Below are 25324 nucleotides of genomic sequence, written 5' to 3' on the forward strand. Positions count from 1 at the left end.
GTGTCTCTCCTGCTTTATCATGTAGCAGTTTCATGGTTTCTGGTCTGACGTTGAGGTCTTTGATCCACTTTGAGTTAATGCTTGTGCATAGCGAATGGATAGGGTCAACTTTTATTTTTCTGCATGTGGCTGCCCAGTTTTGCCAGCACCAATAATTGAATAGACTGTGTTTGTTCCATTGTATTTCTTTGGCTCCTTTGTCAAATACAAGTTGCCTATAGGTATGTGGTTCTATTTCTGGGTCTTCTCTTCTGTTCTACTGATCTTCTGATCTGTTTTTGTGCCAATACCAAGCAGTTTTTGTTACTATGGCTCTATAGTAGAGTTTCAAGTCAGGTATTGTAATACCACCAGCATTGCTCTTTTTGCCTAGAATTGTTTTGGCTATTCTAGGTCTTTTCTTGTTCCATATGAATGTTTGGATTATATCTTCTATTTCTGTAAAGAATGTCTTTGGGATTTTGATGGGGATTGCATTAAATTTGTCTATCAATTTTGGCAGTATAGCCATTTTCACTATGTTGGTTCTCCCTATCCATGAGCATGGGATGTCTTTCTATTTCCTAGTGTCCTCTTTAATTTCTTTCATTAGGCTTTTATAGTTTTCATTGAATAATTCCTTTACATCTTTAGTTAAGTGTGTTCCTAAGTGTTTTATTCTTTTGGGGGCTATTGAGAATGGGATCATTTTCTTGATTTGGCCTTCTGTTTGTGTATTGTTGGTGTACAAGGCTACTGACTTCTGAAGATTGATTTTGTATCCTGCCACATTGCTAAAGTGGTTTATTAATTCTAGAAGTTTGGGAGTGGAGTTTGTTGGGTCACTCAAGTAGAGGATCATGTCAGCTGCGAATAGGGATAGTTTAATTTTTTCTTTCCCTATGTGGATCCCTTTGATGTCCTTCTCTTGCCTTATTGCTCTGGCTAAGGGTTCCAGCACTATATTGAAGAGAAGTGGAGAGAGTGGGCATCCCTGTCTAGTTCCTGATTTTAAGGTGAATGGTTCCAGTCTTTCACCATTTAGTATAATACTGGCTGTAGGTTTTTCATATATGGCTTTCACTATTTTGAGGAATGTACCTCTTATTTCTATTTTTTCTAGGGCTTTCAACATGAGTGGATGTTGTGTTTTGTCAAATGCCTTCTCCACGCCCAGAGAAATTATCATATGATTCTTATCCTTAACTCTATTGATATGATGTATTACACTGATTGATTTGCGAATGTTTAACCAGCCTTGCATTTGTGGGATGAAGCCTACTTGATCATAGTGTATGATTTTTTTAATTTGTTTCTGGATTCTGTTGGCTAATATTTTATTGAGGAGTTTTGCGTCTGTGTTCATTAGAGAGATAGGTCTGTAGTTTTCTTTTTTTGTTGGGTCTTTCCCTGGTTTGGGGATGAGAGTAATATTAGCTTCATAAAATGAGTTTGGTATTGCTCCTTCTGTTTCTATTTCTCGGAAGAGTTTCAAGAGTATAGGTGTTATTTCATCTTTAAACTTCTTGTAGAATTCTGCAGTGAATCCATCTGGACCTGGGCTCTTTTTGGTTGGCATTTCCCTGATTGCTTCCACAATTTCATTGTAAGAAATTGGTCTGTTCAATTTGTTTACCTCATCGTTGTTCAGTGTGGGTAGCCTATATTTATTTAAGAAATCATCCATTTCTACTATATTTTCTTGTTTCTTTGAATATAGGCCCTGGTAGTACCTATTCATTATGGACTGAATTTCTTGGGAATTAGTTGTGATTGTTCACGTAGGGTCTCTAATCTTGTTTATTTGAGTCGCCCCTTTCCTTTTTTTGATTAATCTTGCCAAGGGTCTGTCTATTTTGTTGACTATTTCAAAAAAACAACTTTTTGATTCATCAATTTTGTGTATAGTAGATCGTATTTCAATCTCTGAAATTTCTGATTTTATTTTTGTTATTTCTGTCCTTCTAGTTGTTTTAGAATTAACTTTTTCTTGCTCCTCTATGTGTTTCATTTTTTTTAGGTTATTTATGTGCTCTTCTTCTGTCTTTTTAATATGCGCTCCTAGTGTGATAAATTTGCCTCTTAGAACTGCCTTTGCTGTGTCCCATAAGTTCCTTTGTGATGTCTCTTGATTGTCATTACATTCAAAGAAGTTTTTAATTTCATTTCTGATCTGATCTGTTACCCAGGAGTTATTCAGAAGTGTGTTGTTCAGTTTCCATGTGATTGAATGGTTTTTGACTTTGACTGCATTGTTCAGAATTAGTCTGTCTCCACTGTGGTCTGATAGAATGCATGGGATTATATCAGTCCTCTTGTATCTGCTTAAATTTTCTGTATGAATTAATATATGATCTATTTTGGAGTGTGTTCCATGTGCTGCTGAGAAAAATGTAAAAAGTTTCGCCATTGGGTGGAAGACTGTGTATATCTGTTAAGCCCAGCTGGGCTATGGTGTCATTTAAGTCGAGGGTGTCTTTGCTTAACTTTTGTTGAGTTGACCTGTCGTTTGTTGAGAGTGGTGTATTGAGGTCTCCCACTATGATTGTGTTTGAGTCTATCTTGTTCTGTAATTCTAAGAGTTTGTTTGACAAATTTGGGTGCTCCCGTGTTGGGGGAGTAGATGTTTATAACTGTAATAATATGGGCATGGATTGTACCCTTTACTAATATATAATGGCCGTCTCTATCTTTATGTACTGATTTTACTGAGAAGTTAATTTTATCGGAGATTAAGATTGCTACTCCTGCTTTTTTGCATGGTGCATTGGAGTGGAAAATTCGTTTCCATCCTTTCACTTGGAATTTGTTTCTGTATTTGGCAGTGTGGTGGGTCTCTTGGAGGCAACATATGGATTGGTGGTGTTTCTTAATGCAGTCTGCTGCTCTGTGTCTTTTGATTGGATTGTTCAGCCCATTAACATTTAGGGAGATTATGGAGAAGTGGTCAGTGTCCATTGTTGTTATTTATTTTTACTTCTAAGTTTCTTTCTCTTTTTTCCCCTTTTGTGTTTAGTGAATTATAGATGTTTGCTTCTTGATGGGGGTTCTTGATGTTGTACAATTTGTTCTCGATTAATTAGTATTCTTTGTAACGCTGGTTTAGTGTGCACATATTCATAAAGCTTCTCTTTGGAGTGAAATATTCTTGTTTCTCCCTCAAATGTAAATGCTAGTTTTGCTGGATATATCAGTCTGGGTTGGCAGTTGTTGGTCTTCAGGACATCAATGATGTTTTTCCAAGCTTTTCTTGCATTTAGGGTTTGCATGGAGAGATCTGCTGTAATTCAAATTTTCTTCCCATTATAATATAGCTCCTTCTTTGTTTTTGCAGCATTTAAGATCAATTCCTTGGTATTCGGGTCTAGTATCTTTACTATGATATGTCTAGATGAGTTCCTTCTAGGATCTTGCCTGTTTGGGGTCCTGAAACCTTCAATAATGTGAGTATTTTCCCTTTTGAAGTTGGGGAAGTCCTCTGCTATGATTTTGGTGAATAAAGGTTGCATACCTTTGTCCTGAAATTTGGCCCCCTCCTCAATCCCTATTATACGAAGATTAGATTTCTTTGCTGCATCTCCAGTTCCTGGAGCTCTCTCTGGTAGATTTTGACTGATTTTTCCAAGGTGGCGATTCTCTGTTCCAGCTGTTGTGTTTTATCTTCCGTTTCTGATGTTCTATTCTCCATCTCCGTCAATCTGCTGCTTAGTACCTCCATTTTTGCTCGAAGTGTGGACACTGAGCTGATCATGTCTGCTCTGAGGGTATTAATCTTTTCTTCCATTTCTCTTTTGAATTTGAGGAGCTCTTTGTTGATTTCCTGCTTATGTTCCTGGAATTGTTTTTGGAATTCTGTTTTCATCTCTTTAGTCATGTCCACAATCATCTCCTTGAATAGGGTCATGTTTTGTGTCTCTTCAGGTGTCATTTCTTGGGATGGTGACATCTCTCTTGTCCCTTCGTTCTTGTTTCCTTTTGGGCTTTTCATGGGACTTAGATTATTTATGTATGTCGTAATTCATCTTTGCGCTCTCCTCGGCATTGAGAACTGTTGTTGTAGTTCACTCTGTGGTCAGTAGGTAGCGGTCTTTACTTGGATTGGGATCGGTCGTTCTGGGAATATGTGAATACCTGTGGTTCTCGGCCAAATTGATTCCTCTGATGACTAGCTCAGAGTTTGCAGTTTTTGCAGGTGTTCTGGCCTGTCCCCAGAGGCTGTGTGCTGCTGCACAACTAGCTCTCACCCCAACCAGTGGCCTCACAGTGGGCCGTGGTTATGGATCTGCGAGCTTCAGTCTCAGAGTGCTGGGCAGACTGGTTTTCCTGTGCTGCTTCTAGGGGCGGGCCCGGCCAAGGGTCTGGGGTTTGGGAGTTTCCAGGGTCTCTCAGCAGGACCAGCAGGTGTCCACTCTGTTCCCAGGGGTGGGGCCCAGCTGAGGATGTGGGCTCCAAGGGCGGAGCCCCACCTTTCTGATTCTCAGAAGGCAGGAGTGGCTGCTGGTTGGCCCTTCAGTTCCCTGCTGCTTTGTCAGAGAGTCTGTGACTGTGGGGGCCCCTTGGTGCTGTCTTGCTCAGGATTCCCAGCTGGAGGATGCCCGGCTCAAGATTTGAGGGGCACAGATGCTGGCTCCTATTTTCCCACACACCCCACCCGCTGTTTTAAGGCAGGGTCTCAGCGCCCCCCACTCTCCAGACCCAGTGGCCTGGGAGAGGAACCTGTTGGGTGGGGGGGATCTGGGACAGCTCTGCCTCCCTTGGTGGGGTGCTGGGTCTTACCGCCACCAGCCTGTCAGTCTCCAATCAATGGCCTGGGGGAGGGGACTGTTGAGGGAAGGGACAGGATTCTAAATTCCTTGCCCCCCCTGTTCCTGCCAGTCTTTCTCGGGCGGGGTGGAGGGGGCTGAGTTAAGTTCTATTGCTTGGCACCAGCTCTGCTTTCCCGATGGGTTTGGGGACCCGCTGCGCTACTCACGCCCTGCGTTCATCTGTGGGTGCTCCACGGTGTTGGGGAGTCTTTCACTCCCCTTGGGTCTCCTCTGCCACCTGTGTTCCACGTCTGTGTTCCGCTGCTTGCTGTTCTGGTTCCGTGTCTGGGTTCCACTGCTTCTAAGGCTTGCTGGCCCGGTCCTATGCTGGTTTCTGCAGCGGTCGGGGCTGGCCGGCCTGGCGCCCTCCACCACCGCTTTTCGGGGCTCAGAGCCCCGAGGGGTGGAGGAGGGGTCCTCGCGTTCCAAATTCTTTGAGAAAGTTGGATGGAAGCTTTATCTGGATTTCTTTTCCGGTTTGAGTCCTTCTCCATTGCTTTTTGAGTTTGTTCTGGATTTCTTAAGGTAGTGGACTCGTGGGACCCTGGTTCTCTCTTTTTGTGAGAGAGAGCTAGGCAGCATCCCTATTGTCTTGGCGCCATCTTCCGCTCTCTTAAAATTCTTTTATTCACAGAATTTGCTTGTCTTCATCAAGGTTTTACATTGCAATATATAAAAGTCAGCAAAAGAAATAAGTAAAAACAAAAAACAACAACAAAAAAGAAGTGAAAACTCTTCAGTTTTACTTCCCTCAGGTAACAATTGTACCTTTCCTTCTCAGATTCCTTTTTGACTTGTGATTCTTTTTTTAAATTAAAAATATATAAGACATCCCTCCATGCCAATATAAATATGGCTAATTTATTGTCAAAAATTTCTCTACTTTTGTATTTCACAAAAATTATACAGTCATTTTGCTATCCAAATAAATTTAGATTGCTTGTAGACTCTGACTAAAACAAAATGACATTAGAAATACATATGGTTAAATACTGATATTTCTGTTTCCACAAGAAAGATTTCCCATATTGGTATTACTGATTAGGAAGAACATGTAAATTTTAAGTCTCAGGACCTAGCATTAAATCATTTCCCAAGAAAATTAGTCACATTAGCATAAACTGAGAGGTCAGCAGTTTTTAATTAAATGTATTTGTTTTTTAACAAATAAAAATAATATATTTAAATCCAACCATATTAATTACATCTAATATAAATGTACCAAATATGTGAATTATAAGGTAAAGACTTTTGAGATGTATGAAAGGCAAGAGTCAACTATTTATTATAAAGTCTTCAACATGGGTCAACATTGTATTAAGCATTGTACTGTAACCACAGTTCCAACATGTAGCAGAATATTCACTACATATTTTACATATTTTAATAGTCTTTAAAGCTTTATTTCTGGTAGACATCCTATAAAACAGGTTTCATGTCAACAATGTCAATTTATGTGTTCTCACACATGCACACACATATACACACAGACAACACTATATTGCTTTTATCTATTCATCTGTCCTGAGGCATCTGAACTATTTTCACAGTTTGGCTCTGGTGTGTAATGTACCAATATTTGTGTGAAGGTGCTTTCATTGTACCCTGACTTTCAGTATTTTTGGATAAATGAGGCAAGAACATATTATACCATCTTCAACAGAAGTTATTGATCTTTTTAAAAAAAATTAATTTATTTTTATTCAATCTTTTCCTCTAGTAAAATTTACAAAAAGTAAAATTATATTTTGACTTTATATTTATTTTAAGGAACCAGATACTCTTCTACATAGTTCATGTTAATTTCTATTTCCTCTTTTTATGGCTACTCTACATCTTTTATCCACTTTTCTATGAAATCTTTTTTTTTTTTCTGAGAGTACTTCACACATCGGAACATTAGCTTTGTGTTAATCATGTAAGTCTTTTCATTTTCCTACAAATATCATACCCATTCAGAATCTTCCCAACCATACAATTTTATGTATATTGGTCCTCAAATTTATTCTGATAATTTTATTACTAAAATATATCTTCTGAACCCCAGTAGAATTTAATCTTCTGCTTTACTGTTATTAACTTTATTTCTCATGGTTTAGGATTAGAACAACAAAATTCATTAATAATTATTTTCCACTTGGGCCCAAATGCCGGCTCTGTCTCACAGTAAGTTTCCAAATATGCATGGTTACAAAATCTGTACCCAGTGAGGAGACTTTGTGATACATAGAGAACAATTAATTAATTAATAAAAGCCATGGAATTAGAAAGGGTGCTGTTTACATGACCTGGTAAATGGTTTTCTGCCATCAAGGACTTGTTATGTGTACCTAACAACCATAAAGCTAAAACTACTAAGTTTGGAATCACAAAACACATTTTTAATAAAGAAGTAAAACTAGCACAGGCAACACAGATTTCCCAGGTGAATGTAACAAACTTCCTAATAGGAAAAAACAAATCAACTAAACAATCAAGACAATAGCCACAAGTTTTGAGGTTTGTTTTTTTTTTCACTGTAGGAAGCTATCCTTACACCTGGACAGATAATATAGAAAACTTATAAAGAATCTTTGGGAATTTTGCACTATTTGGATCATAAAGGCTGTACGTGACAAATCAACTGAAACTGGCTTGAACAAGCACGCGTACATCTTGGCTCATGCAACTTCAAGGTTCAAGAGAAGTTGACTTCCAGCATAGCTTGACCCATTCACCCATATGATAGCACCCAGATCTACTCTCCATCCATATGTAAAATCTGGTATCTCTTTGGTTATCAATATTGGGTACTGATGGTAGACAAATGGCAGCAAGAAGCAGTGTTTCTTTTTAGTAACATCTCCGACTATCCCGACTATAATGGAATCAACGTGCATGTACCCAAGCCTGAAGAAATCAATATAGCTAGAAGAATAGAATCAAACTGTTTTCCTCATCTATGTTCGTTCATAGGGGAAGTACTGTGCCCAGCCCTGGATTTGTACAGAGATGTTATTTAAGATGTACAACTGAGGGTACAAAATTGAGTATGTATCATATCTTATTAGTACAATGAAACAAATTCTAAGAAATAGAGACACATACCAACATTATGTATATATTTTGGTAACCTAGTATCTCACTTGTCCTAATAGCCTTCCAGTAGAGGAAAATTGTCTCAAAGAAAATACCAACAACTTCAGTAGATCCCCTGAACTCTTCAGAATTTTGCTGGCTTCATATTCCATTTCTTCTTCTGCTCCCCTAGCTCTTTATATTGTTCTTAGAAACTTGGCAGGCAGCCATAAGCCTTTAGCTGGTTTGGAAAAATCAAGACTGAACGTTTCTTGGGTAATTATTAGTTAATGATCAAGAGAGAGGACATTTATCTTTTCTGAGGAAGATCAAGGAAACTTGTATAAAAGAATAGTGGGCTTGTGAAGATACCTGTCATTAATATGACAGGTGTTAAAAAGCTGCTTCAAACATTAAATCACAGAGCACAGAGCTTCTTCTGTAAACTCTGACCTTGGATAATTATATCCATACTCCAAATGAACATTCCCCACACTTCAATAGTGTAAGAGGTTGAATAAGAAAGGGACAGTAGATAAGATTTACAGGCATAGTAATGATAATATAATGATGAAGACATAGCAGGTAAGAGATTTTATTTTCTCTCAATGAATTTTCATCATTCAAAAAAAACTGTCAGCTCAAAATACTAGCAATGCTTTTGGAATCCAGTGCCTTCAAGCAATGTTTTTGGAATCCAGTGCCTTCAAGCAATGTTTTTGGAATCCAGTGCCTTCAAGCAATGTTTTGGGGATCCAGTGCCTTCAAGAACTGTTCCTATCTATACTTCTTAGACCTACAAGTTGCCTTCTGGTGCAATTCCATTTCCCACTCTGAATCAAGTAGGCTTTGGCCGCTCCCAGGACTTCCTTAGGCTAACAACGGGAACTTTCCCTTCAAGATGGAAAGATCTGGAATAGTTGTAAAGATCTGAAGATTTCCCATGCTTTCACTGAATGGACCCTGAAGAGCTACCTCTTCCTTTCTGTCCTATATCTACTATATCTGGGTAAGTCCTTGCACCCAAAGAGGCAAGATCTGATGAACTTTGAAAGAACTAGATGGATATCACCAATGCTAAAATCTAATGTAGCATTTAGTATATACTTACTGAATAAGTGACAAATCTTTAAAATGTCCTATCATCTAGACGTGTGCCAAAAATGTTGTCTTTATAAACATAATGACATTCTCTGATTTAGTAAGAACATGGGTGTATAAGAGGTATAGTACTCAAGTTATATCTACTGTTTTGCACACATTTTTATCACTGATGACTTTATTGTATTTTATTGTCAGGATAATGTATAGAGGGGTTACAGTTACATTTGTCAGGTGGTGAATACATTATTTCTCTAACCTTGATTGATGATGACTGACTTTTGATTTCTATTTCAGCAGTTTTACAAAATGATGTTAACTCCCCTGGGGAGTCCATAAATGTCATCCTGCATTTGACAATAGAAATGAGACCATGGTGTCATTATTACAGGGGACTTCCTATGGAAAGGACAGTCTATTTCTTTTTATATGGGTTAGTTCTGCTATGATTTGTTGGAGCAGCGCGGTCATCCTTGATTTGCAAGGGAATGGTATCTGAAAATGTATTGGTTCTTTATTATCCAATATGTCTTTGGAAATTGTTCAGAACAGCCTGAAACGAAGTTCTCGGTGTCAGAATTCCACATATAGAGCCCCAAATTTCTTTCGCTAGTAGAAATAATTGAAAAAAATGTAACTTGAGATTGAGGGCAGAGATAATGGAACTAAATAATATCCCCCATTTACTATGGAAGGGTTCCCCATGCATCATATGCGGCCTTAGGCACTTAGACATGTTTTTCATTTAATGTGCAGAAAGAGCAGCTCTGCTAGGTCTGTTAGGTTATATTCTATTATCTCTTATTTTTATAGAAGAGGGAAAAACCACAGCTCATGGAAATGAAATAATTAGAGCAAGAGATAGGAGACAAATTCTAAGCAAACTAACTTCAAAGTCTTAATCACTAGAGGCCATCAGATACCTCCTAGGGATCGGAGAGTTATTAAGCTGCAACTAAAGCCTGTCTTCAAATGAGCAAATAGCTCAGAGCATTAGGCACACTGCATGGAAAGACCCAAGGGAAGCTTTCTACAACCGAAGAGGGAAATTTGGTAACAAATTTTGGCTTCGATGCTAAGAAGGTTAAGTTATTGTCTGGTTTGTGGTCATTTCAGGACTGGAGTAAGTAACGTTCAGATAAAATTATATTTCTAAAAAAAAGAAATTCACTGGTCTGCTCATTCTCCATGCAAGATAATCCAGTGGTCTTATATTTTCAGTGAGATATTTTAGTTACTCTCCTATACAGCCCAATTTATGGATTCAATGTATAACACTGTGAAATCATGCCAGATTGTACAAGTAGGTATCAAAAAGCAAAAGGCACTGAGGTCAATTTATTATGGTTTATTTGAACAACATAAGGGTATATGAACTTTATATCTATCATGAGAGTTCTAAGCTTCTCAAAATGGAAACATCTGAGATGTAGAATAGTGAAGACAGAATACTCATCAAATTCTAAATCCTCTCATAGCATCAAAAGTAGCAGAAAAGTAATTTGAGCAATAAAATTTTAGTATAGAGTAAGTTTTTTAAAATTAACTCTTATATGAAACCCACCAGATATTCAAAGTAAGATGTTAGGGGGAAAAGACAGAAAGAAAGTATATTCCTCTAAGCAGCTTTAGTTTTTGTATAGGCTAGCCTTCAGCCTAAGATCAGACCAAATGAAAGGATATTATCTGATTTGTTCAATTGAAAATTTAAGGGCTGAAGGGTCTAGGAGTCTGGCCTAGTGGTAGAGTGCTTGCCTAGCATGCATAAAGACCTGGGTTCAATTCCTTGGTACCACATACATAGAAAAGCCAGAAGTGGTGCTGTGGCTCAAATGGCAGAGTCGCAGCCTTGAAGAAAAAGCCCAAGGACAGTTTTTTGGCCTTGAATTCAACCCCCAGGACTGGCAAAAAAAAATATCAAAATGTAAGAGCTGAAAAAAAGCCAGAAAGACTTGAAAGGAAAGCCAAGTTTCATTTCCACTATTTCAATGAATTTCAGCCATGGCTATACCTTAGAATTTCCCAGGAGAAGGAAATAATACTGATATGTAAGTCACACCCAGCACTAATGACATTAGAATTTCCAGGAGTAAGATCTAGTCATATTTGCTTTTTTTAAACATCCCAAGTAATTCTAAAGGATATCTAAGGTTGAAAAATCAGTGCTTTAGTGAAAAGAACAATAATCAAATTTTCTTCTGGAGTTCCTTCAAGGCTCTATGAAAGCTAGCTCATTTTGGCTATAAGACTTGGTAATTTGGTCTGAACAATCACTTCAGGTCAATACACATTTAATTTTCAGTGCCATTTATAAAGATCATAATTTTGTCTTTCGGGAGTTTGTATTGGGATTAAGGATAGGATTTTTGACTATAAAGGACTGATAGTCATTCAGTGAGATCGAAGTGGTCAAACATGCGTCCTTAATGCAAACAGCAATGTATATAGAAGGAAAGTCTCATTGACAAAGGTGACAGCAAAGGAAAGACGTTAATGCTTTTAGGGAAATCTATGGAAAGATTTTCCCCGGGGAATGAACTGTTAACAAAGATCTGGAGGCTCGGTGTAAAGGGAATATTTTAGGCAAAGCTGGTGGGTCAATAAGCCAGAGCACGATTGATATATATCGGGTAGTTCAAGGAGATTCTTTTCCATTTCCAATGTCCAGGTAGTTCTGTGAGACCCTGCATTTGCCTTTGGGATCTCAGTTGTCCCAGCAATTACTGTCAGACACCACAATTATCACATAACATGCAGTTCCCCTACAGGGAATAGTTGAAAGCCTACTTCTGAACAGACAGGCTGCTGCAGGGAACTTGATGAGGTCAATAGAGCTTTCCCCCAAGCTTTCTAGGTCTCTATTAAGCTCATAAAAGGGAAATTTCACACACCAGAGAGGTTATTTTTTATTTTACAGATTTATGAACGGAACCAGTCTGATGGGTGAAAATGTCGATCAATTCCTGTCTTAAAAAATGAGCCCAAATGAGGGGTCAGCCAGCATCAAGAAGGTTGTAATCCATGCAGGAAAACTGAACAGAGGTCATGGGAGATGGAGAGAGAATGCGGGTAATAAAAGGAATGCTCTGTAAAGGCTTAAGTAATTAATTCTTCAAAATATGCCTCAAATTTCACCAGTAGAATTTCTTAGGCTGCCCCTTAAAAAAGAATTTCACAGGAATGAGTTATTTGCATTAGCCAAAGGATAGTTCTTAAGTAGAAGTCTTGACTACAAAATAAAAACCATCAGTTTTTTGGGGATGAGGATCACATGGTAGGTTTTTATAGCATGTGCAATTAATCAAGGGTCTGTGTATCACACATCTGAAGGGTCCTGCTGGCCTCATTTGTCACTTGTTGAATGCTCTATGTTATGCAGATGCTAAAAGACTATTTTATCATGACCCTTGATTAGCGAGATCCAATTAAAACAGTGACAACTCATTCATCAGCTTCACATGTCTTTGGATAAGCTGTCACAGCAATGAGAAGCCAATGTGCTAACTCTGGAGAATGTATACTAATAACAATTTCTAGTTAGGGAAAAGTGTGGAGTATTCTTTTTCTTCTGTTAAATGGGCTTATTGGAGAGTGGTAGAATATTTCTCTACTGCCAACAAGTCTATTGACTTGGGGAAAAAAGTAACAGGAAGAAAGCCTCTAAATAAATGAAAACATAGTTGTTATATCTAAGCAGCTTCAACCTGAAATCAGGTTGCCTTTATCCAGTCATCTTTTTGGCATGACATTCTTGGCATGGCAGATGCTTAGCCACAGTTCAGTTGATTTTTCTTTCTCATCAATGAAATTATCAGTGTCATGACACAAACCCTTTTGGAAATGAAATGGTTTAATGTACACAAAGCACTAACACAGTGCTGAGCAAAAGATAGAAGAAGTTTGACTTTTCAGTAAGGACCTACCAACAATGCCATTCATCAGTTTCTCTTCACAACTAGGTCATTTCAAAGATTTGCTCTGTAAAAACCTGCTGGGAACTAGGACCGAACACTGAGTTGCTTCTCCTCAAATGAGAAAGGGAAATAATCAGAATATTTCTGATTGGGATGTAAGTTCATATTTATAGGTATCAATAAACATAATTCTCTGTATATGTAGATATTCAAATAATTATAGCATGTATGCAAATACACACAGGATAGGTAAGAAAGAGAAAACATTCACACAATTTACACCAGTTTTCCTACCAAAGAAACATCTACAAAAACTGTGTAATCTTAATTAACAGCTACATAATAACCCTGTGTGTATGTGTATGTAGTATGTATGTATGTATGTATGTATGCATGTATGTTCAAAGAGAAAAAAATAATACTTATTGGTAAACTACAAAGATCGAAGAGAAGAAAACCATATCATGGCCAGTTATGATGTGGGAAGGTAACAATTCATGTAACACACACACACACACACACACACACACACACACACACACACAAGAAACAGTTGCTAGATAATTACCACTTACAGCAAAGAATGTCTATAAATTGTTGACCTAATAATTTTCTATTCTTGTTCAAGATGCATAATTAAAGCACACAAAAATTGTTCAAATACTCTGGTCATAATTATCCATCAATTGAAAACCTATTACCCTTGTCTCATGCAAAGCTTTACAAACTCTATTGGCAGTTGGCTAGGGACATGCCTAAAGTGTTGTGCTTTTTTTCTTAGCCCAGTATTTACTTCAAAGCTAGTGCTAGAACTGTATAGAAGACACAAGGCCATATTAGAATAATCAGTGACTTCAGGAATAACATCCAAACTTCAACACTAGTGTCCTCCAAGGCATTTAGATTACCTATTCCTGAGACTTGACTCTCAACTGAGTCTATGGGATTAGAAAAGTTGCTAAGGGAGGGAGACTGAATTCTTCAGACTAGATTCATCTAGGAAAACCTTGATGAACTTTAAATAAGACTACATTTGCAGATAATGCCACCTATACAACATCTTTTCTAAGATGGAAAAATGTCCTTTGTGCTAGATAGCTTTAAAGCAGACACACCTCTGGATGCAAAGGTAACTGAACTCTTACCCATTTCTTCCCTTTCGTCAGGCAGTTACATGAGCTCTCAGAGTCTCAGGTGTGTATGCACAATTGAAAAATTGACAATGATCATTATTAGGTTCTATCAAGACACTGGAAAATCTGATAAATGCCTGCTGAGTGCTGGTGGTTTTGTAATCCTATCTACTCTGGAGGCTGAGATCTGAGGATCCTGAGTTGAAGCCAGCCAAGGCAGGGAAACCCCTGAGACTCATATCTAACCACAAAATGCCAGAAGTAGAGCTGTGGCTCAAGTAGTAAAGCACTACCCTTGAACACAAAAGCTCCAAGACAGATCCTAGGTCCTCAGTTGAAGGTTCAAGACCCCCACATAAAAATGATTAAAAATAACAGTATAACATGCACAATTATAGATACATAAGAAATAATTATATCAGTAATTTTAAAGTAAGCCTTATTTCAGTCAGTTACAAATGTTTGAATCTTAGGTGGAAGACAATATAAACATAACTGCACAACAACATCATATTAGTAATTGGAAATTAATTGAATTTTGGGGTAAACATTTAAGGAAGCTGAACAAGATAAAGCAGAAAAAGAAGGATTCTATGATGACCTGAACACTGGAAACTTCAAGTTGCTGAAGAAAGTTTAGGAAAGTATTATACATTTTAAAGAAAGAAAAAGGAAATCAAAATTCACATGCATCCTTCCAGTTGCATTTTGTTCCCTGCAAAAATGGAACAAGTCATTACAGGAATTCAAAGTCATTACCCTTGAGGACAGGCTAAAGAGTGAATCATGGGTTCTGTTTTCATAGTCCAGCTTGTGATTTCAGACAAGTTACTAATGTCGTCAGTCTAGTTCTGGGAAATATTGTTCAGAAATTTGCATCTCAGAAAACCTCCATTCTTCTGACTGACAGAATGGCTGATCCTAAATCTGCAAGGTGAACAGTGGCTTTCTAAGGTAGTATCAGAACTTAGAAAAAGTTAAAACAAAGCTACAAAAACACACAAAAGTCAACATCTTCATTATTTCTTATTAGACCTAAGTTATCTGGAAGAAGGTAAATGAGAAATTTAGAGCAAATGATGCTATTTGGTTCTGCAATCCAGGCAACAATGGGCTTTTCCAGAAATTAGAGCATCACCATTGATGTCTCACAAGGCCTCATCTCTAAGTTTTGGGAAAGCCTGATGGCAGTCATAAACATCACTGCTCACAATTCTAAGAAGAAAAGGTAGATTTGATTGGAAAAGACATGATTCTTCCTGGGTGAAATTCAGCTAAATATCATATCTTGATCATTACAGGCTATTCTATGTAGCATCTAGCATCATGGACATGTCATCACATGGTTTGCCTAAGAACAATTCAAAGGAGCTGGGAATGTGTCTCAAGTGGTAGAGTGCTTGTCTAGCATGCGTGAAGTCCTGGGTTCAGTTCCTCAGTCCCACACACATACAAAAAGCCAGAAGTTGTGCTTTGGCTCAAGTGGTAGAGTGCTAACCTTGAGCAAAAGTAGTTCAGGGATCATGCCTAGGCCCTGAGTTTAAACCCCAGGCCTAGCAAATAAATAAATAAGAACAATTCAAAGTATGATTTCCCTCTCTGCCTTTCTGACGAGGCAGAAAACAAAAGAAGGCTATCTGGCTCATATTTTCACACTTATTCTTTGTTGCTGTCAGTATTTACCTCTTAGGATTATCTTGCTACCTTCTAGTTTGTTACAGGCTGCGAAACATTTGCTCAAAAGAATTATTTTTGTATAAATTAAGAGTGAAAGCTCTTAATTTACAAAAACTTGTAAATTCTGCGTGAGGAGTTGTGTGTAAGTGTGCAGAATCTTTTAAAAGCTAATTTCAGATTCCGGGCTATCTGTTGAGTAGGTAGAGATGTTCAGAACATGAGTAGGAAGAGTGAAGTATCTTATTCCCCAGCTGATGAAAAATGAGTGAGAAAAGCAGCGTGCACCTAGAACATCCATGCTATCCAGAAGCCCCAAACCAACCTCTACTGAGTTTTAAATGGTCAAACTCATAAACTTGCTCCCATGCTCACCAACCATTATGCCGACTTCCCTTGCCTTGCACCCTCAGCAGGAAGAATCCCTTTCCTTTTTTTTCCAGTAAGGATTGATCAGCTAGGTGATGCGTCCTGAGCAAGATCTGAATGGATCATCCAGGTCCAGACATGGACCGCAAACAGTGTTTATGGGCAGTGGTAGTGACAGGCAAACTGCAGTGTACCCTTGTTCTGTCTAATGGGCAAGTTGACAGATTTGGCTGTCAGACCAGCATGAGGCCTCATTTTTCTTCCCTGCTGCATAGGGTGCCCCTTGCTGCAGCCAAGATTTGATTGTGATTAATTTGTCAGGGATGGCTGTACAATGGAAATGGAGAAATGGATTGCCAATTACAGCTAGTCTTCTCTCAGAGTGCATGGCAAACAAGAGTCTTTCTGCAGGTCTGACAGCCCCAAGCCACCACCATGGCTTTGGCCTTCAAGAAAGAAGGAAGCCATTCTCAGGTGTATTTGAAAGATGAAAAAGGGTCGAAGGTGATTTGACTTTTTTATTCACTTCCCTTCAAGAGATTTGTTCATGTGTGTCCTAGCCTTCTTAACACGCTCCATAGATGAAAGCCACTAGAAGGTTTGGATTTTATTCTATCAGTTTAAAGCACTTACTACTGCTAGTTTAAGTCTTAATACTATGAAGGAAAAGAGTGAAAGAGTTCCTTCCATCTTTTGCTCTGTAAAAGGGAACATTGCGAGCAAATGCAAAATACAAGAACCGTGCTGTATTTTCCCCTTCTCACTTCCAAAAGACAATGTGCAATTTCACATTGAGAGCTATTACAAAGAAACTCTGCTCCTTATTCCCTCTTAGGAGAAATGGCCTTATTTTTTTTCATTTAACATCTCAAAGGACTAGACTTATAAATGAAGAAATGTCTTTAGCTGTCAAGCCCTGTTCGTCTCATAATCAGGTTTGCTTTCAGATGTGAGTAAGATGGATGTTAGAAACATTTTGCACTTGAAGAAAATCATTAACTGACACGGGGAGGTAGAATTCTTAGAAATCTTAATACACCACAGAAACACCTAAGCTACAACTGTCAAAAGGGCTCAGTATTGGTTTATTCTTCTATTATGTGAGTTGTTCATATTTGGAGGAAGAAGTGGGTGAAAACAGGTGTTATTTCAGCCATTGGAACCTATTGTCAGCTTGTGAAGAAAAGATTAAAAATGAGCATAATTATATAATAGTAAGAAGATTAAAAATGAGAATCTTATCACCTTAAAAAATCTGTCTGGAAGCTATATTGTAGGTTTCCAATATAGAAAAGCACAGAGAACATTTACTTATGCTTATATCTGAAAGCACAAAAGTACACTAAGCAATATATTTCCCTTATATATGTATATATATAAATGTACAATTATAAGTATATATATAAATGTACAAAATGTATAATTTCTAATACATATGTACATTAGAAATTAATTGGTATTACTTTACAATTATCAGGTCTAAAGAAATATGTAACAAAGTCTTAGGAAAAAAATGAAGTAATTAATTTATTTAGATGTCTAAAATTAGGTATTTCTTTATAACATGTATGTGGGCATAAAAGCATACACATAAATCATATACAATAATTCACATGTATAAATGTATATGTGCATTTATACATGTATATATGTGTGATATCTTTGTATATATGTACAAAGTAAATAAATGGTTTAAAATACGTATATGCACATATTCAAAGTTAACTATGTCACCACATCACTTGGGTGAATTTTTGAAAATTTATTTTGAAATGAGAAAGCCTTCCTAATTTGGAAAACTTTCAGAAAATGACTGAAATTTTACTCTAAGCTTCATTGTGTTCTATTTCATACATGCCCAGGTGTGGAATTTCTGGGCCATAGGATAGTTCTATGTTTACTACTTGGGAAACCACCATACTGCTTTCCAGAGTTGTTGAACAAGCAAACATTCTCAACAACAGTGGGTTGAATCTCCTTTTAGCAGAGTCTTCACCAGTATTTGTTGTTGTTTTTTTCTTGATAATGGCTGTTGTTGTTTTTCTGGACAATATCTATTAAAACTGGAGTGAATCCTGGTGTTTAGATTTGCATTTCCTTTATGGTCAGAGATGTTAAGCAATTCTTCATAAGTCTATTGGCTATTTCTTCTTCTTAGAAAGAATTTCTCTTTAAATCATTTATTAATTAGGTTTTTCTGTTTCTTTGATGATTTAATTTTTGAGGATTTATTATTTGAACTCTTAAGTATAATCTGGATATCGTTCCCTTGTCTAATGTATAGTTTGTAAAATATCTTCTTTTCTGTGGGATCTCAATCAATGGGTGAATATGTCAGGAAAGTATGAAGTAGAATTGTCCTCATCTATTAGAATGTATGATGGCACCACAGGGAAATGAAAAACTTGGGAAAAAATTATATTAAGGGAAGTAAGCTAGATCGGGAAACAAAGGTTGCATGAGTTCATTTATGGTAGAGTGTACACACAAAGCTGTAAGTGGACACTTAGAATAGGTGGTGTGTAAGTGGTTACAAATGAATTTTAGCTCTGGGGAGCTCAAATCATATAATCTTTTAGAAAGACAACTTAAAGCCCAACAAAATCAAACCAGGGAATGGGTACATGTAAGAGAAAAGGTAGGGAAAAAAGGAAAGGGGTAGACACATAAAGGGAGACACATGGCAGGGAGAATGAAGCCAAGAGTTCATTGTATATATTACAGAATTAAGTAAGGGAAGATGTGGCTCCAGGCCCCCATACCACCTTTATAATAATGACTAAAAGCTAAAAAAAACTTAAATTGCACAGGAAATACAACAGTGGCTCCCTCCTAAGAGAGAATGTCAGTTTACGTTGAGAAGACTTTACAAGTATTATAATCTTTTATATGACTTTACTATTTTTAAATATGCATGTCATATGATAATACTATAATGATTAAAGATGTTCCCTCTTAAAAAAGTACTCTTCAGTGTCACTCACATCATCTGCGGTGCCATTAGTAATACAGAACTGTCCAGATACCCAGCTTAAAAAAAAAACAAAAACAACTAAGACATGTGAAAGGGTATCAATGTATGGGAATTAATGTACCATCTATCTGGCAAATATCATGTAACCCTTCTATTAATTACAATAAAATATATGAAAAAAACTAAAATAAATAAAAAAATAAAAAAAACAACTATGAGTCTATTCTCAAGCTAAGTAGTGATAATGAATCTTACAATTGATTCTTAGCCAAGACAGATGGAAGAATATGTGCAGCTCATGTCAGGGCCCTAAAAACTTATCCAGCACATTCTATGCAGCAGGAACTAAACTAGACAACCACACCACAGAGCTCCCCCACAACCCCATGTCACTAGTAATTTAACTCTAGTTATGTTTGGGAAGGAGAGGGGAAAAATTAGAGCATAGAAGACTTGATAATTTGTAGAGACAATTCTGAGATACAGACCAACCAGAAGGCTGCTTGATTATCTGCATAAAGTAACTCCCACAAGGAGTTAGACTTTTTCTAACTGTATTTTTTTTTTTGTCTTTTCTTTTTTGGTACTGAGGATCAAACCCAGGACATTGCACTTCCTAAGCAAGTGCTTTGCCACTGAGCTACATCCCAGCCCCAGAGTTAGACTATTTTTAAAGATGGTTCCCTTAAAAGGAAAGATGACCACTTCCAGAAATACAACAGTAGTACTGCAAGGAGAATAAAAGTAGATTGCAAACCTGCCATTTTCAGAAAAGAAGAATCAAATCATAACATTTATCTGGTAGTATGAAGGTACTGTAAGAGAAGGGAAAAATCCCTAAATGATATGTAAGAACTCTAACTTACATATTGGCATTGCCAAAGGTTGTTTCCTATTTCATTATTTGAAATTTACTGTTCATGTGTAATACTGTACCTTGTAATTTTGTTGTCAGAACAAGCTCCGAAGTGACTTAAATTATAACTATGATAGAATGGAGAGCATCTTCTTTACTGGAAAAACATATGCATTCATTCCACAAGAATATTCTGATTACCATTCATCAAACACTATACCAGGAGCTCAGGGCAGAAAGATGACAAACCTAGACACTAACATTTGCAAAATAATTGCCCCCATATATATAAAACTTCCCCTGCAATGATGACTGTAAAGGAGTTCACAGTAAAAATTGGATTTGTTCAGAGAAGTCAGGGAAAGTGTCCCTGTAGATGTTATGCTCATCCAAAAAACAAAAACAAAAATACCTCTCCAGACTGAAGGTACTAACAGCAAAGAATGAGTGACAGGACTTCATGAGCTGAGGGCACAGAATGAGAAGAGTCAGGTAGAATAGCAGATCAGGTGAGTACATATAGACTAAGCTGATATCTTTGTCTTGAACCTTAGAAATCAGGCCCAGAGTTATGGATAAGACTCCCTAGAATATATCTCTCCAGCTGGGAGACACTCCTACTTCCCACTATCCAAAAAGCAAAATATTGAAAAGTTGGTCACCACATTGCTAAAGCATAGTATCAAAGTCTATAACATGTAGTCCAAAGAAAAGGTGTTGCAGGAGATGTGGGGGGAGGCAGAATAAATGCATGCAGGTTCTAGGGTAGAGAAGTGAAGGTATTATTAGGATAAATACTTGGGCTATCACATAGGCTGGGATGTATCTCTATTTACCTCCTTTGTTTTCTTCTAGTAGCAGGGGAAAAAGGTTCCCAGTTCTTATCATTGAGTACTTTGCTACAGGAAAAGTGCACTTACCCTGCTGAAAATAAAACATCTCACTCTTAGAGGAATAATAAACAAAATGGAAGAAAACCAGTCTTTAAATTTCTTAAGCAAGCATATCATTTGAGGGCACTCCCTAAGGATGGCTACTTCTGGAGAGGAGATTATATACTAAAATAAAAAAATCAAGATGATTTCATCCAACATTCAGTTCCAGTGAGTGCCATGTGTCACTCTTGTAATGGAAGCTGAATGGAGATGTGGTAGGCCCATAGTGGGAAATAAGATAAAAGCTGGAGAATGTATCAAAGCAGCTCTGGAATAGAAGGAGAAAAAAGAAAAAGAAAAAAACTCAACTCCAGGAACTTTCCTCTTTTGTTGTTTAGGAAACAGACACGATGCCTTCATCTGAGATGAGCTCCAATACCAAAAGTAGGAAAGCCAAGGAAGTTCCTAGGTAGAGATTGAATCCACAAGCCAACACTCATCAATTAATGGTTCTTTGTCTGCCTAGAAATAATTCCCTTTCTGTGACCTTACAACCTTGCTTCCTTCTTCCCACAGTAACCTAATTCTGCTCCTTCCCTAGCATGGGACAAGAAGCTTCAAGGGATATCTGCTGGGAAAAAGATTAGCCTAGGATACTTCCTGTATATCCCATGTGCACATACACACACAAATGTTACTCAGGTGCCAGTATGGATTTCAGTATGTGCAGAGAGACCTAAGAAAAACATTTCAAGGCCGGCATTTCTATATTGCCCAGATCCCTGGAGGTGCATCGCTGTTTTATCTTGGTAATGAGGTGTGCTTTTATTGTTTTAGGAAGGATGGAAAAAAGCTGATGAGTCCTCATTTCCTTTTATATACAACACAGGAGAACATCAACACTGTGCACTTCCCTTCCTTTTCCAGTATGGATGAAATATTGGTGAGGTTGGGGGGTGGGCGGGAAACAAGTGAGAAGCTATGTTTTAGGATGGTAACTGTTCCCCATAGCACTACCAGAAGATCCTTCCAGCTTGCTGAGGGTTTCAGAATTTGCAGAAGTTCAGAGCCCCTCCGCTGTTGGTGATTGCTGTCCCAGGTTCCTGTAATTATATGTAAGGGCTGGCATTTACAAGTCGAATGCCTGACTTTTCAAAACGAAAGTGCTGTCAGTGTGCCAGAGGCACATAAACCACAAGATAAGCACCTTCCTGATGGTTAATCATATGAGAAGATTTATTGGAGGAGGGCTATAACGTTCATTTTAACTGGGAAGTAATGCTTTTGGTTTTTAGAAGATTTAAATGCACTTTGGCTTCAGAATATAATACGCAATTTCAACTAAGAAGCAATCCTTTTCTTCATAGACCACGCCTTAGCAATCTGAGGATAAACAGGTATCAACAATGTCCTTTTTAAAAAGAACTTTAAGACAAAAAGGAAGAAACACTGACATGATGCAAAGAACGATAGGCATGTGGGTGCTATCAGTCCTTTACTCATAAATTTACCAACTGTGAATGCAAAGGTCTGAAATGAGCTGATCTATTCGGACAGTATTTGGCTAGAAGTATCAGCTTGGGTAGAAAAGGCAGAAATGGGAATGAGAGCCTAGAGAAGTAATGGAATTATGACTGACATAAATCTTTAGGCCTCTACTCAGTTCAGGAATAGCTTTAGTTCAACTCCTTTCTTTTCTGATATTAGGAGGCATATGTTAATACAATAGAAGAAGCAAGTATGATATTCAGACTGGCTTTGAGCTCCAAGAACCCAGTTCAGACAACCAAGTCAAGCCCCAAATTTCTTCCCCCTGCCAGATAAGCCATGTAGTAAGCTTTCCTAAGAAGGAATATTAAAAATTTACTGAGACAGTTACCAGTGGTTTATTCCTGTAATCCTAGCTACTCACAAGACTGAGATCTGAGAATTGTGGTTCAAAGCCAGCCCAAGCAGCAAACTCTTATCTCCAATTAACCACCCGAAACTGGAAGTGGTTGGTGACTTAAGAGTGGTGACTTAGATCATTAGCCAAAGAGTTCAGGGACAGAACTCAGGCCCTGAGTTCAAGCCCCATGATTGATAAAAAAAAAATACTGAATCAGTTGGGAACTTCTGGCTCATTCCTACAATCCCAGGTTTTTAGGAGGCTGAGGTCCACAGTTCAAAGCCTTCCCAGGCATACACATCCACAAGACACTTAACTCCAATTCACTACCCAAAAGCAAAATGTGGAGCTATGGCTCAAGTGTAGAATGCAAGTATTGAACAAAATTGCTAAAAGACAGCACTCAAGCTGTGAGTTCAAGCCCCAGTACCAGCTTGTGGACATTTGTAAACACACGTAAACACACACACACACACACACACACACACACACACACACACACACACACACACACAAGCATGTGCTGTCTTAAAGATACAGAACTTCCTTTTCAGACCACAAATAACTACATTTACATGGTCTCTCTCAATTTCTCAATTCTTATATTCATTTACAGATCAAAGGAAATATCCTTATCATTCATGGGATTACTCTGGATTTTTTTCTTTTTTTTCTAGTCCCAAGGCTTGAACTCAGGGCCTGAGCATTGTCCTTGGGCTTTCTCAAGGCTAGAGCTCTGCCACTTGGGCCACAGCACCACTTCAAGCTTTTTCTATGTACGTGATACCAAGGAATCGAACCCAAGTCTTTGTGCATGCTAGGTGAGCACACTACCACTAGGCCAAACTCCTGATTCCAGGGAGACTAGAAGTAGATCATATAAGCTGACTTTAGCTTTGAAACATTTGTCTCCCAAGGTTAAGTGTGATGAAGTAGCATGTTGCAGTGATATTACAGCCTTCACTTTCAGATAGGAGAATTCACAGGCCTCATCACACCATTCAAAGATGGCTGGGAGAACATAGCTAGCTTTCCACGCAACAGAAGAAGCAAGCCAACACCAACTGAGGAGTCTCCTGATGGGGGACAAATCACCACCCTTGTCACCAAGAGCACAAGTCAAGACTCCTTTAAATAGTAAATTATTTATCCACTAGTATAGGCACAGTCCTAAAATGCAGGTGATAGTAATGATTTGCAACACACAAAAAAAGCAGCTCAAAAGGTGCTCGGTTTCTAGTGGCAGAGTCAAATGATATAAAACTAAAAATAAAGAATAGTATAACTTAAATATTAATTATTTTAACATTTATGGCAAAACCGTAAAAACTCTGATGCTTTAATTTCATCTTTGCCATAATCCCATGTTATGGACATTATTATACCCCTGTGACAGTTGAAAATTTTGAGGCATAGATTGAGAAATTTCCCAAGGCTATACAGCTAGGTTAATAAAAGAAGATTTGGATTTAAATATACTTCTGCAGGACATACAAGAGATGCCAATAATCACTTAAATCTGGGTCCTCTCTCTACAAGATTCTTTGAACTTTTTGGAGAATGCTAATGCAAGATACCAGATCCTTCCAGAAAAAGAAGCTTTTAGAGATGCCTAAGAAAATAAATTACAGAGTACCACTGTATTATGTTTGTAATTTATGTACTTAAATGTATAATTTCTCAACCTACTATGTATATGTATTATTCAAAATAACCCAAAAGTAGAAACAGCTCAAATATCCATCAACTGATAAATGAATAAACAAAACATGGAATAGAAATATAATGAAACTTAAAAGAAATGCAAATCAAAACAACTCTAAGATTGACCTCACTGCAGTTAGAATGGCCAGGGTCATGAAATCTAGTAACAACAGATGCTGGAGTGGATGTGGCCAGGAGGGATCACTACTACACTGTTGGTGGGAGTGCAAACTCATTCAACCACTATGGAAAGTAGTAAGGCAGTCCTCAAAAGACTAAACATAGAGCTCCCCTATGACCCAGCAATTCCACTACTTGGCATTTACCCAATCATCCAGAAACAAGGACATACTAAATCCACCAGCACAACAATGTTCATTGCAGCACTATTTACCATAGCAAAGATATGGAACTAACCTAGATGTCCCTCAATTGATGAGTAGATCAACAAGATGTGGTATTTTACACAATGGAATTCTATGCTGCTGTCAGAAAGAATGACATTGCCCCATTTGTTAGGAAATGAAAAGACTTAGAAAAAATCATATTAAGTGAAGTAAGCCAGACTCAAAGGAACTTAGGCTCAATGGTTTCCCTCATTTGTCATAATCAGTAGAAACCTTGGGCTCTCCAAGCAGAGATTTGCAATAGAGCAAAACCTTGATATATAAGGCCATATAGTATGACACTAAATGAAAGGACCTCTAGGATATAGAAATAAAAGCCATATAATGAGTGATTGTTGTCCTTAATGTACTATGTTCTCTCTCATCTCTTTTGCTGTCCCTTGGTTATCTCATATTGTTACAGTATCTTACGTTGTTATCTGATATATTGGATATATTTGTATTTGGTTATTTGAAATTGGATAGGAAAGGGGGGAAAATAAGATGAGGGGTGGGAGTAGGGGGAAGGGAAATGGGGACCAAGACATGACCAATGTATGTGAATTAATGCACCTTCTAGCTGGCGAATACAATGTGACCCTTCTATTA

General features: G+C 37.7%; 1 protein-coding gene and 1 long non-coding RNA gene across 2 annotated transcripts in view; one reads left to right on the forward strand and one right to left on the reverse strand.

Moving 5' to 3' along the window:
- Positions 1 to 25324, reverse strand: part of Macrod2 (mono-ADP ribosylhydrolase 2) — a 1707616-nt gene that overhangs the window by 531548 nt on the left and 1150744 nt on the right. The window lies entirely within an intron of this gene.
- Positions 5178 to 12006, forward strand: LOC150050178 (uncharacterized). The gene is made up of 4 exons (XR_016538708.1): positions 5178 to 5309; positions 5419 to 5539; positions 7307 to 8850; positions 11860 to 12006. It is a non-coding gene; the product is annotated as an uncharacterized LOC150050178 (long non-coding RNA).

Source organism: Megascapheus bottae, chromosome 18 (genome assembly GCF_031878675.1).
Source record: "Megascapheus bottae isolate mThoBot1 chromosome 18, mThoBot2.hap1, whole genome shotgun sequence".
NCBI lineage: Eukaryota > Metazoa > Chordata > Mammalia > Rodentia > Geomyidae > Megascapheus > Megascapheus bottae.